This window comes from Bacillus rossius, chromosome 14 (assembly GCF_032445375.1).
Source record: "Bacillus rossius redtenbacheri isolate Brsri chromosome 14, Brsri_v3, whole genome shotgun sequence".
In the NCBI taxonomy this organism is placed as follows: Eukaryota; Metazoa; Arthropoda; class Insecta; order Phasmatodea; family Bacillidae; genus Bacillus; species Bacillus rossius.
In genome coordinates, this window is record NC_086341.1 from 36,430,546 (window position 1) to 36,441,018 (window position 10,473).

Genomic DNA, 10,473 nt, shown 5'->3' on the forward strand with positions numbered 1-10,473 from the left:
CCACAAAGGAGCGCGAGGTATCAAATGTAGCTAACTCGGCATTAGACAGAGCGCACGAGTTGCATGCAAACGGCGAGATATCGATATTCGACTAGTGCGCGCGCACTATACAGGAGATCAACATAACCAAACGTGAATGATGCTAACTAGCGCTGACTACACTTTTAGAAGCGGTACACAGCAGCGACGAAGGTGAACAGATAACGATTATAATGTTTGAAAAGTCTTTACACATAAGACAACTTTTTATTTCTGTTAATTAAATAAGAAATCTATAAAATATGAATGAATATGAGATTTAAATTTAAAATCCATAGTTTTACATGGGAAAACTACCTATACAAAACACTTTGAATCCAACAGCAGAACCAAAAACATTACGTGATGTTTATGTGAGAATTTGTTTCCTCCAAATTTCGAAATCTTAAGAGTGCGCGATACATGTGGTTCCGAGCAGCAAAATCGACGTTTGCGGTGGAGCAGATTCTGTAAATACAATGACATAAATTGGATTTTGGTAAAATATTATTTACAGAGTAAGGATGGATCATAAAATCTTATTACTCGAAATTTTGGTATGTGTCTTATTTTATTAACTAATTATTCCTAAAAACGGTGAAGTTTAGTAGACGAATGATAGTATAATTTGATTGGAAATGGGAAACAAAATAATAATATTATACAACACATATGTGTGCATGAGTTAGAAACAGCAGGATGCATTTAGAAGCAATACCAGCTGAAAAATCTGTTCCGCCGTAACCTTTGTAATCGGTATACGAAGAACGAATTTTACACATCGTAGTTCACGCGTCCACACACAGATGTCGGGCACTCCGTACGCAGAGGAGCATCCGAGACCGGCCGCAGCGTGGGAAGATAGCGCGGGAAAGGGCGGGCGGCGCCGGGCTGGCGAAGCCAGTGCGCATTCCACGTTCACACGCTGGTGACAGTAGATAGGACAAACTGAATCCTTAAAAATGAGATCATACCATGTTTCACCAACATCGGAAAAAAAAATTACAAGTTTTGATCTCTTTAGTTTATTACATATCCAGTTATTATAATTACATACGGCCATCTTTGTATTGTCTCGTGGTAATAATGGGATTTGAAAGTAAAAGTATATAATTTAAAAAGGCCACTGAAAACTAGATGCTGCGTGGCATTTTGCTGAAAACGAAAATTAGAGCACGTTGGCCTGTCGTTCTCCATATTACCTGCTAGGGCTGCTACTGTAGTTTTTGAAGTTTTAAATTAAAAAAAAATTAATAATGGAATGGAAAATAAATATAATAAACAGAAATAAAATTCATTACTAAACGATCATCAGTTTCAATCTGGCTGTATAATTAATTTGGACTTTACTAGTGCAGAAAAATGTTCTATAAGTAAATACACTTGTTGAACTTTACTCTAAATAAATTGGTGGTCATGTGGGTAAAGGCGTCATAGCTTTAAACTAACGTTTGAGGGTTCGAATCCATTATTAATTTTTTTTTTTCTATTGCGGAAATAGTTTAACGTCCCATTATAAGGACTAACATAAAGCAATTTTACAATATCAGTAGCCTTTATCGAAACAATATAAAATATGGCGACTACAAAGGTGCCAACTATCACACACTAAACCTTTCTCAGGTTGTATCTGGCTGTAATTTTTTTGTTGTCAAGTTGCAAAGAAATGGTATGATCGCAAGGGTTTTGTTTACAAATTTAAGCAAACGATCATTACTATGGGAGTGGCGCCTCTCCCTTTACTTACTCAATGTGCTGCGGCCGGAGGTTTTTTTTCCCCCCTCGTTGCAGTAGGTAATAGTCGTTAATATTTAATTATATGTTGTTTATAACGACAAAATACACACAAGTAATACCAAATGTATTTAGTTCGAAAAGTTAAAGAAATAAATTGGGGAGAAAAGGGGGGGGGGGGGGGGGGGGCAAATGGGCCAGCACCGATTTTACAAAGGCAGCGATTTTACGAATGTCATCCTTGGAACCGTGAGCCAAGGGCGCCCATACCCATGGGCAGGGTAGGGCCGTGGCCCCCTCCCCCAGCTTTCAGGAAGAGGAAAAAATGTATGGGTTTTTGAGGATTTTTGGCAAATTGTAATTTTTGACACTTTTTGTAAATTTTTGAAGGTCTGCCCCCTCCCCTTACAAACTATTTTATAGTCTGCCCCCCCCCCCCCCCCCTTACAAAATGCCATATGGGCGCCCTTGCCGTGAGCATACGTAAAATCGTGGTTCTAGTATTATTAAAATGTGGAAACTAACAAGTTGACGTCGTCCGGGCCTGCGGCCCCTTTGAGCCCGATATGACACCGCCCAACCACCATCTCTACTCAAACCTCCCGCTCGTGTGTGCGTGTGTGCGTGTGTGTCTAGCCCGGCAAGAGGGCGCTTAGAAGCAGTGCGGCGACCCCCTAAATTGCTACGTTTAATATTAATTGTAAACCTTTTTGTTTGTTTTCATTCGTCTTGGCCCCAGTGCTGTGCAATCTATTTGTGTTTCTTTAATTTAAATATGTTACTTGAAATAACCACAGACGTTGCCCGGGCGGACCCGAACAGGCACGGACTTGGACGAGGGTAGGAATGTTTTTATATAAATTATCATTAAATAAGTAACTATTAACAAACTTTAAACTATCAGTAATTTTTATATATTTTTTAATGTTGATCTGTAATTTGCTTAACTTTCGCCGGGGCACGGAATCGTAGGATATAGTAACGGTAATTGTGTTGGCGCGAAGGGCGCCATGTTGCCACCTGCGAGCGATGAGCTCAGCCCAGTCCATCTTCATCACTGACCGAGAGCAGACGCGCCAGCACCCCGGGGACTTCAACCTTTGTTCAGCACTGACCAAGTAATTCTGTCTCGTTAATTATTTCTGAATCTCTTTCGTACGTCATCCTCGGGGCAGCTCTCGGTCAGCGGACTGTTTAATTAATTAATTGTCTCAGTCGAGTTTTTTTCATCACCGTGTAATAAGTAAACTTTGCAGCATGGCCACGTGTGCGGACCATGCCTTCACCTAAACCGATTCGTGCCTCAGGCTTTTTAACCGTGTAATGTGTAACGTGTAACGGGCGTGTAGAGAGACGTGTTAGTGAAATTAAATCTGGAAAATAAATATAAAGTGAGTATTTATTTAATCACGTGGTGAGTGAGTCTAGGAGTGTGGCGTGCCCGACGCCTAGAGCGGGCCAGGTCTGGGTAGCTAGGATGGAAAGGGCTGGTAACTCGTCCCCACTTGGGCTACGTCACGCCCTGAGCAAGAGACTCCGCCGGGTCCACGTGCCCTTCCACGTGGTGGCGCCCATAGTTAACATCTCCAAATCACCGGCAATGCGCGATCAGCCCTCAAAGTGTTGTCACAAAAAACGAACTCGAACCCAAATTTATTGACACGAACTTGAACCGAACTATTTCAAAGTTCGGTGCGAGTTCGAAATTTCGAACGTTCGCACAGCCTTATGCAATACAGTAGAGCACTCCTCAACCGGAATCATTGGGGGGAGGTCTATTCCGGTTATGGGAAAATTCCGGGTAAGGGGAGTTGCGGTAGGGAGGCAAATAAAAAGGCCTTTACATGCTGCACATATTAACTTATATGTATAGCCAAACTTCTACTGTAAATATTTTCCACAGTTATAAAACCATACAATAAAAAATATGTAGATCTACAAGTACTGTTTTCAAAACGTACCGGGTCGTAAAACTCCGGGCTGGTTAAATAACCTTCATTCTAGCAAGCTGGCAAGCGGGTGTTTCTTATCTCTGTGGGTGGGTGAGGGCGTGCATGAGCGAAGACGATGAAGAGGGTTCGGGTGAGGTAGTTTGTTTAAAAACACAGAGATAGAAAATACAGATAAAAGTAGACTGTTTAACCATATATTAAAGTATAAATATTTACATAATAAATATTTACATAATACATATTTGCACACTAAATTATTGTCTACAAACTGAAAGCATCACACATTGGAAGTATATGTTACTCGCTATCACGTGTGTCAGCGTGTATAGTGGGAGTCGGTGTACATACTCTCGGGCCGGCCGGAATTTTCCGTTTACTTGACATAGTGAATCAATGAAACTACTTATAGGATAAATATCTTTATAGTAATTCACGTCCTACGCGAAAACCAGCGGTGTATTTACGTAATGCGCGGGAAAGACAGGCTATAATTAGCTCTCTGACAGACGTGCGCGTGCGCGCCTACATGTACAGTCAGGCAAAAGCAAAAACGCCTCGTTCCAGTGCGGAAATGTTTTGGAGGTGTTTTGTAATGTTTTAATTTTTTTTGGAAAATTAGTTCCGGATATCGGGAGTTCCGCTTGTGGGACTTATTGTTGAGGGGTGCTCTAACTGTACTACTCTTGAAATGTCACACGTGAATGGAAACTTATCAAATAAGCGTATCATAGCAATTATATATCGCTTCTATTAAAAACATGATTTCAGAGGATTTAAAAACGGCTATCCAAGACTCTTTTTGGTCATTACATATTTTCTATTGCTACATCTGGACACACATTAATGTTAATTGTTGCTGACATCACATAACACAGTAAAAACAAATACTAAACGTCCAAAATATATACGGCACAACTGCATTGCCAATTCACTATCTATAGCCCGTCCCACTCTTAGATTGCAGTACACGGCTTATGGCGCGCGCTGTTGCCAAATCTCTAACACATTACGAATTTCAGGAGATGCGTGTCTTTGTAATTTGGATAGAACAAGAAGCATTTTAAGAAATCATATCGTAATTTTTAATATTTTATACTATTACACATATAAATTTGTAATAATGCCACTTTTATGTAAATTTCAAATAAAAACTACCTATTGTAGACGAAATTTTCTTATAGTTTTCTTTTCTGTTCTAAAAATCCCATATATATACACCTATATAATTATATATATATATCACATTTTCATGGGGCCGATAAATGCCGTATTTTTGGACAAGTCATGTCCAAAATGATAAATAAAATACGGTAATGGAAATTCTTGGTCGAGTAAGTTATGGGAAAAATCCGAACAATTGGTTCGAAATGGGGAAGATTTTTTGAAAAACAGAAAAATCGCAACAACTCCCATAATATGAATAATATCGAATCCGTTTTAACGTATGATAACTCGGATTACCTAATGCCGAAAAATGTTTTCTAAATACATTTTTGATACGACCAGCCATAATTGCATGGGTTCGAAAAAAATTTTCACCGGACAAAAAAACGTAACTGCCTTAGTGGACACATTATCAAATCTGTTTAAATTGTTTGTAATAATATCAATTATTTTCCAAAACTTTGTCTAAAACAATGTTTGATAAGATGCTTGGTGAGAAGGATAGAAAAATAATTCAAAATTTTGTACCATGATCGCTATTAAATTCCTTCGTATTTATTTCATACATTTTAAATATTATGTTCAAGAATCGATTATAATATTTTTTGTTGACTAAGGAAGCCATGTATTTGAAATTGCTTGTAGGACAGAACCCCACTTATCTAAACACACGGCCCTGTTTCCTCTTACGACGGCAGCGCGCGCTCTTGTACTGATAAGACACATCTTTAACAGCTATTTCCACGGAAACTGTAGAAGCAATTGAGATGGCGCTGCTTTTAAAAACTAATTCAATTCATTGTGAACATTTTTCTCGCTTTCGTCCCCCATCTATCTTTAATAGAAAAAAAATTTCCGCGGGTCAACTTTTTGATGTGTCAGTTTGTGAGAAAATGCATTTCAATATATTAAAAAAATTATTTAAGTGAAACCTGTACAGTTTTTGTCTTAACATTTGTTCGGTGGCGTCCTAAGGCATTAATTTACTAATAAAAAAAATCTGAATGAAATACACATGTAGGTTTTTTTTTTATGTGAAACATATCGGAATACTTCAAAACAGTTCGCAGCGAATAAGTTATGTTTTTTTAATTTTTTCGGACACTTAAAATATTGTTAAGTATTCAAAATAAGCATTGCCTGATGCGTATTTTGATTCTATACAATATGAAAAAAAGCTTGGTCCAAAATTTAAAATTTTAAATTTCGTTTGATATTTGGCAACAACGCACGAAGAAACAAGGGCAGTGCTAACGGCAATCGGCGTGTGTTAGAGAGAGAGAGAATGCGCCCATTTACTTCCATACTGCAATCTAAGAGTGGGATGCTCTATAGCAATAGCGGCCGGCCGAGGTCGACGTGCGACCTGAAAGATAAGGTGTAGCGCTGTAAGCAAATACCGCGTCTACCATAAAAGGCAAATGAATGGGTGTTGTGGGTTTGACGGAGGGGAAAAAGTAAAGGGAGGAGGGCATCGTGTTGTGAGGTTTTACGGGCCAGCAGATGTTTTCCTCAACTGTAGTTCCGGATAACTGGATGCCGGATACACGGGGGAGTACAGTATAATAGAATATTATAATTACATCGTAAAATGTTATTGGTCCCGAAATGTTTGTATCAGTACGCGGTGTAACATAGTTACACGTATTTGTAAGTGAGGAGTATTTCAAACTTTTGGGCACGGTAAACGAATCTTACGAGATGCTATAGCTTCAATTATTTAATGTGTACTACTTTTGGCGGTGAATCCTTTTTGTACCCTTGTTCTGTTTTGTGCGAGTACATTACAATAATCGTAATTTTCACCGCAACTGAAACTGGAGAACATTGTAAAAATTCTCACGTGTCTAAAAATTTCATAAATACGCATGAACAGATGAATAGAAAACAAATTGCAATGGCTACTAAGGTACTATTCCATCTTTAACAATTAATCGTTAATTTGTGGTATCATATGTGGTTTTCTACTAAGACTATGCTTTATTTCAAAATAAATTTTGACGTACATTATATAGTAAATTTTAAAAAAAACTTATTGGTGGAAAATAACTTGAAAGTTTATGTATTTTATCGCTCAAAGACTTGTTGGAACCTACAGCTTCGAAGCAATTTGATACCCCGAAAATCTTAATGAAATTTAAGAACCGTTACTAATACTTAGCTAACCAACATGAAGGATTTTGGGCTCTTTTGGCGAAAAACCGAGACTGCCTAAAATGACTCATGCAAACTGAGTCATTAAAGGTGCTTCACCTACACCATTACAGACATCCTGCACTACGCCAAGAGACCCTGACCCTTTGACCCCATAACACGTAACATTTTTGAATATTTCCCCCAAATTTAATGTTACTGACAATATTTCATTTTCGTGACTTTTTATTAATACATACACGACTATGTGACCTTGAACTTTACTACATACCCAAATGAGCCAAAAATCCCCCCCCCCCCCCTTTTATATACGCCCATGGACCTATCCTACTGTAAATTCATTTCATATAATTTTCTTAAAATATAGGTACTCCATAATCTTTTATATTTTCTGTACACATTACTTATTATTTTGAGGATGCGATTTGTAAAACTTTGATTCTTGCAAGGGCCGAACACGGAATGTCATCTTTCTTAAGTATTCTATATACATTTTTAAAGTTAGTAATGTATTATATATATTATATGTGTAAACTTTCTACTGTATTCCATATAAATATATATGTAAACTTTCTAATGTATTCTATATACAACGTGTATCTAAAACATACTAACAAATTCTGGCATAATATTCCTGGCGAAAATACAAGATGTAAACCTGTGTACCATACTTTTCTCGTCAATGGATTCGGAGTTTTGAACCCCCAAAAATCAAATTTTCTTATTCTTGAATAACTTGCACTGCGTCTGATGATTTTGTAGAACGCAAATTTTTCACCACTAGATACGTATGTTGTAATGAACATCCTTCAATGAATATAACTGTATTTCTGTTTTAGCACATTTTACCACCTGAAAAGCTAATAATAAATAAAAAAAACCGGGGCGGGCATTACAAAGCACGTTTGCAAGGTGTAAAGTTTCCTTTCTAAAAAAATCATATGCCACAGTTTACTTACTGATGATGTTAATTTCAAGATATGGAAAATTCCATTTTCGGAGGTTCGTAACTCGATTAATGAGTAAAGTGGTTATTAGGCTTTCGTCTTGTATTCTTTCCAGAAACAGCCTGCCGAAGTTTGTACGTATGTTTTAAATAGTCGTTGTGTATATATGTCAACTTTATATGTATTCTATATATAGTGCTCAATAACCAAGAGTAAACTTACTTTGGTTAAGTTGCTGAACCTATGACTAGCCAATTGAAAGAAAACGCTACGTAACATGAACGAAAAAAAATTCTAAAGTAATACATAATTTTTCACCCAAATTTATTACATGTTTCAATATTAATTTTCGATGGGCTCTTTCGTGGGCATCTTTATTGGAAGGCCGCGGTGTGCTAGGGTTAATGGCTGTCGCTCATTAGCTGTTATAGTATCTGTATCATATTTAGATATACCGTAGCTTCAATTACAAAATAGCCACTGAGCGACAGGCAGCAAGCCCTCCCACACCTTAGGCCGCGGCCTTCCACCATAGACGCTCTTAACGACACATATAATTTAGTCTAAAATTTGCCGCAATATAGATACACTACTTAAAATATAGCAAGACTTGCTGGAAAATGATTTAAACTAAGGCCAACGCGAATGCGAGTTCAGTAATTGAACCTTCAGAGGTAGTATATACATAGGTGGGTAGTTACAATGACCATGTTCTACGTTACTACGTTATATGAGAAGAGACATAAGTTTTCTTTCTGTAGCGAGAAGTTGGCTGAATTTCAACATAACACAATAATTATATAGTGAACTGTCATTCAATTTCGAAAAACAGATATAACTTCCATTGAGATGAAGTCCATGTTGTCCGAATTTTGACGTTCACGTTTTTAGAAAGTTTCTGGCAGTCCAATAGTTTTCTGGTAAAATAAGATCTTTGCAATCCTGTTTACAGAGACCTTTCTCACAAGCTAAACGTCAAAATTCGGACAATGAAATAGATTATAGTAGTTCTGTTTAAATTATGATTACCAGTTGTGATTTCAATAATAATAATTTATGTGTAATATACTGTAATGCCAGTAACATTCACTTTTAAGTTCACTTAATTGGTTACGGAGCAAATATTATGTTGATCGATAAAAAAAGGTAATCTTAATTATACACAACATACATTTATAAAAGTTAAATTAAAGTTAAAATTAAAGTATGGACATTTGAATTTAGAGAAAATATATAAACTAGTATCTAGGTCCATTGCGGCGGAAAAAAAAAGACAAATTCTTGTTTGACTTTTCAATCAAAAACGTAGACTACCCGGACTTCATGTTTTTTTTAAACTTCGAAACGAAATTTGGAGAAACAATTAGCAAATGTTCATGTAGAAAATAGTACACTAGCAAACTGATTAGAATAATATTTCCTGGAGTAGTTCAGCTTCAGTTGCCTGAGCCAGTGCCTAGTAATTCGGGTCATCCAGACAACGCTGACCAGACAGTGCGGAAAACTGTTCCAGCCTATCAGGACGCGCCATTGGTATTAACGCAACCTCGCGCGATAAGAGCAGAAAAAGTTGAGGTCAAGCCGATATTTTGTAATGCGGAAAGTGCCGAGATCGGTGATTTTTCAGAGTTTAATATGCTGTTATCTTCTCAAACTATTAACAAATTATGTTGTGTTTTATTCTCTACAAATCAACGGTACATTTGTTACAAAACACGAGTCAGAAACGTCAAGTGTATTAAAAAAGGTATAGATAAGAAGTTTCGTTCTGAAGTTGTCAGACAGATGACAATACTAAACTATTAGGTATGTAGTGTAACCTTGTATCGAAAGTTCTATTTTTTTTTTGTTTCGCTTGCAGTAAAATGTAAAATAAACATGAGTGATAAATTTACTTTGTAATATTTTATGTACCAGAACTGTTGTACGGTTTTTATTTAAACGAAGTGATGTTGTATCACAAGTAACATCCACGGACGCCGAAACAGTTAAGCATAAAAACGGCGTTCCTTTAAACGAAAAAAAAAAAAATGTTCTATCCGCTCTGCCTGGTTATGTATGAAACGGGCGTTATAGTCCAGTGTCGTCTTGTGCTTCTCAGCACATCACAATGCCGTTGCGTTGGCTGCTACAGTTGACTCATCCCACCCCTATCAGCCGTCCTTCATTCTTCTTTGTGTCTCACTTCCCCCCCCCCTCCTTCCCCGCGGTGACATTCCGTTTTCCTACTAGTTCGCGGTATCTCCACTTGGGTTCGCACCATACGCCCGTGGCCGAACGCAACGCTATCCTACGAGGAAAAAATGAACCACTTCAACTGACCGCGCGCGAGAAAATATTATCTCCCACGCGCTCTTAAAATAATGGTGTAACGATTATGTGCGTGCAACGATTATGCGATAAAACATGGTACCTTGTAATGACATTCCACTGTTTTAATTTTTTTTCCCTGCATAGTTGCAAAGTTCCAACTTGCATACTGCATGTAATAAATCTAAGGTAAA